A 6786-nucleotide genomic window follows, 5' to 3' on the forward strand; every position below is an offset into this window, starting at 1 on the left:
CTGGAGTAAGCATCCGGTAAAGAGCTACGATTAAAAAGAAACTTACCTTGATAACGGTTCGACCTTGCGTGTAAATGATGGCTACTAAGAACCCTCTCTAGTTCTTTCTTATACTAGGAAAAAGGTAAGTGATTTGGAAATAATAATAGGTTTTCCATGTTTTCATTTACTTGTCTTATTAATATTAATTGGTCTCTTTGAGATCTTGCTTTTTGCTTTGGAACGCCCTCGAGGAAAAATAAAACGCTGAAGTATATCTCAATAAGGCCTGTGTTGCGATCAAAGATTCGTTTCTTGTCGTTGTTTCCTTGGGAGATTTTAAACGCAGTCTTAAACGAAGTCTTTCTGAAATGAAAAGGGCAATACCTAGAAAGTATATGGCTGGTTTTTAACTGACTTTATCTTTTATCTTTTTCAAACACTGATTATTAAAATGCTGTTTTTTATTTCGGAATACATCACAGAATAAAAAGCAATGAATTGAAGGATGAAAGAGCGGAGATGGCTAGCTTGTGGTTTTCTTCACAAAAGTATTGCAATACTTCGACCGTGAATGTATACGAACAGTATTGGTTTCCCAAGGAAGACTGAAGGAAACCAAGATTAGACAGAGATGATTCACTCACAACGCGGTATCCAAGGAAAATCTCAGGCAGGAGACCATAAATAGGAATCTACAACTCCAATACTAGATCTATGTAACGGCATTTTCAAAAATCAAACTAGTTTTAAACGAGTCCTTTAAGAAGATTTGGTTTCAGTTCACGAATGACCATTCTTAATCCCATGGGAAACAATTTGTCATGCAAGACTTGTGATTAGCTGGAAGGTTCTGGTTTCGCAGGAAAATCTAAAATTGGCTCGATCTGTAAAAATTTCTTTCCACAAATAAATGAACTTGTACGTTCCTACTAGTTATGGGACCCTGCCCATGGGATGATTCTTGGAAACATTACCATTGCAAGTAGTTACCACCTCTGTCATGGATGCTGTGAAAACCTTTATAACAGGTAATTTTAAAATCATTCGATATTCACAAGGTTAATGGAGGGATAGTCTAGAGCCCCAGGGGGGGATAAACGTGTTTCAAAATAAAAGGCGTTTACGAAGAGACACAACGGGTGTACCCCCACAAAAACATAAATGCCGAACAGAGAGTAGCCAAACACAACATCCCTAGTAGTTTCTGTGGCCGACGAGTCATTTCAGGCAAATTAGTGCAGGGTCTTCGTTTTCCATATAACGGGCTGGGTGTGTCGAAAACGAAGACCTTGCAGTAATTCGCCTGAAATGACTCGTCTGCCACAGAAAGCACTAGGGATGTTGTGTTCGGCATTTTATATGAGGGGGTCTTCGTTTTTGGTCTTCGCTTTCCACCCACCGGCCTGGGTGTGTGGAAAACGAAGACCCTACCGTAAATCACAATACGTAGCTTATCGTCCGTTTTAAATAACATGAATGATCTGTTTTGTTATTTGCTGTTTGGTATGTTAGTTTTTCTGGGGGAAAGGCATCAAGAGCATTAATTGAAATTAGCCTAAGGATGTACCAGTTTCCATTAGCCAGCAGAGTCCAAATGACAGATTACACAATATGTTTAGAGAGGCGTACTTTGATTTTCATGATTCATAATACTTTGGTTGCTAGGAAAGGACGTCTTATCAGCGCCTACAAATAATCTGCATTTTGAGTCTGTCGGACAGGTATTCTTCAACGGGTTCAAGTCAGCATTCTTATGCAATTGTCACATTTTTTAAAAAATTTAGTTCAGTTTCTTCTCATAAAAACTCTAGAGACCATCTAACATTATAGCGGAAATTTTGTTTCATTTCCCTGATACAAGTTCCCCTGTATTGTACTGGCAGTTTGAGGGTACCTTATACGATGACCTCAAAACGATCAGTGAATCGTGTTAAGCATTGCTGAAAAGTAACAGGCTTCAGCTTCGGGTTAGAATAGTGTGGGCATTGAAATCGCCTTTTTAAACATTGATTTATGATTTATTATTAATCAAGTCACAGGGGCGGATAATATTTCAAAATGATCCCACTTAATTCTATGGTTGGTTAAGAAAACATGATCAGCAATTGCAGATTCGTGACAATTTGTAGTTAGGGCTTTAAAATGTTCTGTTTTTCTGTCACGTAATCGGCGTTTCGTTTTCCCTATGTAGAAATCATTGCAATCCCAGCAGTTTGCTTTTTAAAGCCCTAACTACAAATCGTCACCAATCTGTAATTGCTGATCATGTTTTCTTAACCAACCATAGAATTAAGTGGGATCATTTTGAAATAGTAGCAACTGGTCGATCAGACATGCATTGCAAAATTAAAGAGTCTCTGTTGATCCGTGATCTAAAGCCAGCCTTAAATGAAAACGTTGGCAGTGAGAAACTTTACCTCTATTATTAGCATATTCTTGTCGTTTTATGTCAAGCAACCTTTCAAGGATTTCTCCCCAAAGAGACTGATGAAATGTTTTCCCACGGTACTTTTGCAACGGTGCCAGTAATCAGTTTTTAACAGCCTGGGAAAATTTCCGTGTGATATTAGACATAATTCAAACCCCGCCGTTTTATTATTTTTGTGATTTATGTATTTCTGTGGTAGCTAGAAAAAACAAATAGCACTGAAACTTGTCCGCTGACCAAACAGCCCGAGGACTCTAGATACGAGATTGGAGGGATACACGACTCGCCCATACCAGAACCTCCGTCAGGTTTCCGAGCTCACTGAATAAGACCTGCCACCACCCACTTAGTTACTGATCGAGACTCACTGGTACACCAGAAGAGTAAAGAAAGCTATCCACACAAGACTTCACCCTAATAACATCAACAGGAATAACGGAATCGAGATTCCTGGAGCGTGGATACAAACGAGCAAGAAACATAACAGGAAATCGGGACGTGAAGGATACGACGAGGGAGCAATTTCGAATCGGTCATCTCGGGAAAATACTCTTGCAAAGAAACAATAAGGATCGAAATCCACCTATCACAGCCGACCTTCGTGGTACATATAGTAGTGTGTAACCACTTGACCTTATCACCTGATAAAGAAGAAAAGTTCGTCGTCGAAACGTCGCTGTCTACAACCCAATTCAAGTGACTTCATCGGGAGACAAATCATGTCTTTATATGTTTTATTGCTTGTTTACAACCGCTATGACCAATAAACGCCTCTTTTACGATATTTTTTTTCAAATTTAATTCGAGTTACGGTATACTACATTGCTTAAATCTATAGCTGACTCGATGGGCAAGCAACTTCCTATCTGACTTCACACGTCGTCTCTAAGCAGCTGGCTCTTCAGCAAAAAATCGCTTCTAACTGCTTTGTTTCTTCGAGCGAATTTCTTACGAAACACTTGCATTCTTTCAACTTGTTTCGTCTCTTTTCTTTTCCCAGGTGGACAAAGCCCCGTGCTTTCAGCGTGGACGCAAAGTATTTCCGCTTGCAATGTAATACACCAGCAGCCCATCAGTAGAATGATAACAGTGACACTGAACGTCATCTCTACGATTATCGCTCGAAGTTATCCTGTCTGAACTGATACTATAAAAGAAGAGAAATACTGCAAATAACATTTTGGTTAGACTATATCTTCCATCTTCCAAATAAAACACTCCACAGTGGTCATTTTGAGACATAGCGAATAAAGAAACTCTACAGGGGCTCCTAAAAGGAAGATTTCGTTCTTGCCAACCGAGTTGAGGCCCATAACCAGGAACCGTATGGAATAAAAGATCTCTTTTTTTCCAGACACTCGTTTCATACTAAATCATGATAGGAGAACATTTTCATTGACTATACAGCGGTTTTCAATTGAGCGTCGAAAGTAATTAGCGAATTGCTTTGGTTTATGATTACTTGACTCAGTGATTGGCTCAAAGTGTTCGCGCAACTTTTTCAACCAATCAGAAGTGTAGCCAAAACCAATCGTGGCTCGCGCGTGCGCATTTTCCTGCGCTGTGTGTCGGCTACGTGTAATTACTTCGAGTTTTTATTGGTTTACCGGATATTTTGATTGGCCAAAGTATTACAGCTGTTACAGTGATAGTACAACCAGTCCGGCTTCATCATGAGGATTTGGGGGGGGGGGGGGGGGAAGGGCGAGGCGATGGGGGGTCTGTTAAGGCTGGTTGGGCACCAGTCTGAAGGGTGTCAAGTAATAGATCGTAGGCATAAGAGTTCACCAGACCATAATGGGGGACGGGACGGACAGGAAAATAGGACCTCGCTTTTTGCGGCTACAAAAGTGAACTTTGATTAATCTTCACTTCAATGATGAAAAATCTTTTCGATTTGAAACCGTGTTTTTGTGAACGCTGTCTGAACGGAATGAAAAAGAAAACCACTATCCTTGGCTGAAGTAGTAGTGCTGATGAGTTCTTAATGAAATTTTACGAAAAAAAAGCAATGACAGAATTACGACTACTTGCGATTTTTTCCTTGATTCCAGGAATTAAGTTCATTGTCTTCTAGCTTTGGGATTTGCTACATGCGCCGCGGATTAAAGAGAAATTTACCTTGATAATGGTTCGACCTTGCGTGTAAATGAATGGCTACTAAGAACCCTCTCTAGTTCTTTCTTATACTAGGAAAAATGTAAGTGATTTGGAAGTAATAATAGGTATTCCATGTTTTCGAGATGTGTTTATATAACCAAGGGAAACCGAAGAATAGCTACTCTCCTTTACTTCTCATGTTAATATTAATTAGTAAGTTTTCAGCTCCGACTATTGCATTTCTAGCTTTTTGATTGGCTAAAAAACTTCGAGTATGAGCCAATAGTTGAAGTTTTACGTCATATGGAAAATAGTGCGCCAAGATGCTCTTTCCGGACGCTTTGTAAAATTGTGGAAATAAAAATCGGCGGCAAAACCCGGTTTGAGAATTTACTAAAACAATTATTCCATTCGCCCTTGTTGGATCTGAAGTGATTAAAATTATTTTATCACTTCATATCCAACTCGGGCTCATGGAATAATTGTTATTTGGTCTTTTTGAGATATTGCTTTTCTTCGTTGGAAAGCCCTTGAGGAAAAGAAAAAGCTAAAGTATATCTAAATAAGACCTTTCTTGTGATCAAAGGTTCGTTGCTTGTCGTTGTTTCCTTGAGAAATGTTAAACGCAAACAAAAGTCTCTGTGAAATGAATAGGGAAATAACTGGAAAGTATGGCTGGTCTTTAAGTGACTTTATCTTTTATCTTTTTCAAATACTGATTATTTCGGAATACATCACAGAATAAACAGCAATAGGATAAAAGAGCAGACAGGGCTAGCTTGAAAAATCGTTTTGATTTGAAACCCTGTTCGTGTGAACGATGCCTCGCTTTTTGCGGCCAGAAAACTGAACTTTGATTAATCACCATTAATCTTCACTTCAGTAATGAAAAATCGTTTCGATTTGAAACCTTGTTCGTTTGAACGCTGTGTGAACGGAATGAAAAAGAAAACCACACCCCTTTACTGAAGTAGTAGTGTTGATGATTTCTTAACGAAAATTTACGAAAAAAGAAACACTGAAAGAATTACAACTACTTGCGATTTTTTCCTTGGTTCTAGGAATTAATCATTTCATTGTCTACTAGCTTTGGGATTTGGTATATGCTCCGGGCATCCTGGAGTAAGCATCCGGTAAAGAGCTACTATTAAAGAGAAACTTACCTTGATAACGGTTCGACCTTGCGTGTAAATAATGGCTACTAAGAACGATCTCTAGTTCTTTCTTATACTAGGAAAAAGGTAAGTGATTTGGAAATAATAATAGGTTTTCCATGTTTTCGAGATGTGTTTATATAACCAAGGGAAACCGAAGAATAGCTACTTTCATTTACTTGTCTTATTAATATTAAGTGTGTTAAAGATGAAACAACAACAATGATATTCAATGTAAGGAGAAATGTAGACTCGGAAAAATATCCGAGTCCCAGATGGGATTTGAACCCACGACCCTCCGTGATCTAGTCGGATGCTCTAACCACTGAGCTACTGGAGACTCTATGGTGAGCAAGGGTCAATTTGTGGGTCTGGACTGGAACCGCATCGCGCGGCTACACAGCCAAGTATTGACTAGCATATTTGAAACTCGCTAACAGCATCGCGCTGTCACATTAATGCATATCAAGACGCAGCCAACCATCCTCCAAAGTGAGTGTGTTAAAGATGAAACAACAACAATGATCTAGATCACGGAGGGTCGTGGGTTCAAATCCCATCTGGGACTCGGATATTTTTCCGACTCTACATTTCTCCTTACATTGAATATCATTATTAATATTAATTGGTTTTTTTGAGATCTTGCTTTTTGCTTTGGAACGCCCTCGAGGAAAAATAAAAAGCTGAAGTATATCTCAATAAGGCCTGTGTTGCGATCAAAGGTTCGTTTCTTGTCGTTGTTTCCTTGGGAGATTTTAAATGCAGTCTTAAACGAAGTCTTTCTGAAATGAAAAGGGCAATACCTAGAAAGTATGGCTGGTTTTTAAGTGACTTTATCTTTTATCTTTTTCAAACACTGATTATTAAAATGCTGTTTTTTTTATTTCGGAACACATCACAGAATAAAAAGCAATGAATTGAAGGATAAAAGAGCGGAGATGGCCAGCTTGTGGTTTTCTTCGCAAAAGTATTGCAATACTTCGACCGTGAATGTATACGAACAGTATTCAAAGTATTGGTTTCCCAAGGAATACTGAAGGAAACCAAGATTAGACAGAGATGATTCACTAACAACGCGGTATCCAAGGAAAATCTCAGGCAGGAGACCATAAATAGGAAAAC

The 6786-nt window shown here is 38.9% G+C and overlaps 1 long non-coding RNA gene and 1 other non-coding gene across 2 annotated transcripts; both read right to left on the reverse strand.

Annotated features, from left to right (window-relative positions):
* Window positions 1-3127: 3127 nt before the first annotated feature.
* LOC137975857 (uncharacterized) lies at window positions 3128-5783 on the reverse strand. Its single transcript, XR_011117647.1, has 2 exons — window positions 5674-5783; window positions 3128-3557 (listed from the first exon to the last, which is right to left on the reverse strand). It is a non-coding gene; the product is annotated as an uncharacterized lncRNA (long non-coding RNA).
* Window positions 5784-5931: 148 nt separating this feature from the next.
* Window positions 5932-6005, reverse strand: Trnas-aga (transfer RNA serine (anticodon AGA)). Its single transcript has one exon. It is a non-coding gene; the product is annotated as a tRNA-Ser (tRNA).
* Window positions 6006-6786: the final 781 nt, after the last annotated feature.

This window comes from Montipora foliosa, chromosome 1 (assembly GCF_036669935.1).
Source record: "Montipora foliosa isolate CH-2021 chromosome 1, ASM3666993v2, whole genome shotgun sequence".
In the NCBI taxonomy this organism is placed as follows: Eukaryota; Metazoa; Cnidaria; class Anthozoa; order Scleractinia; family Acroporidae; genus Montipora; species Montipora foliosa.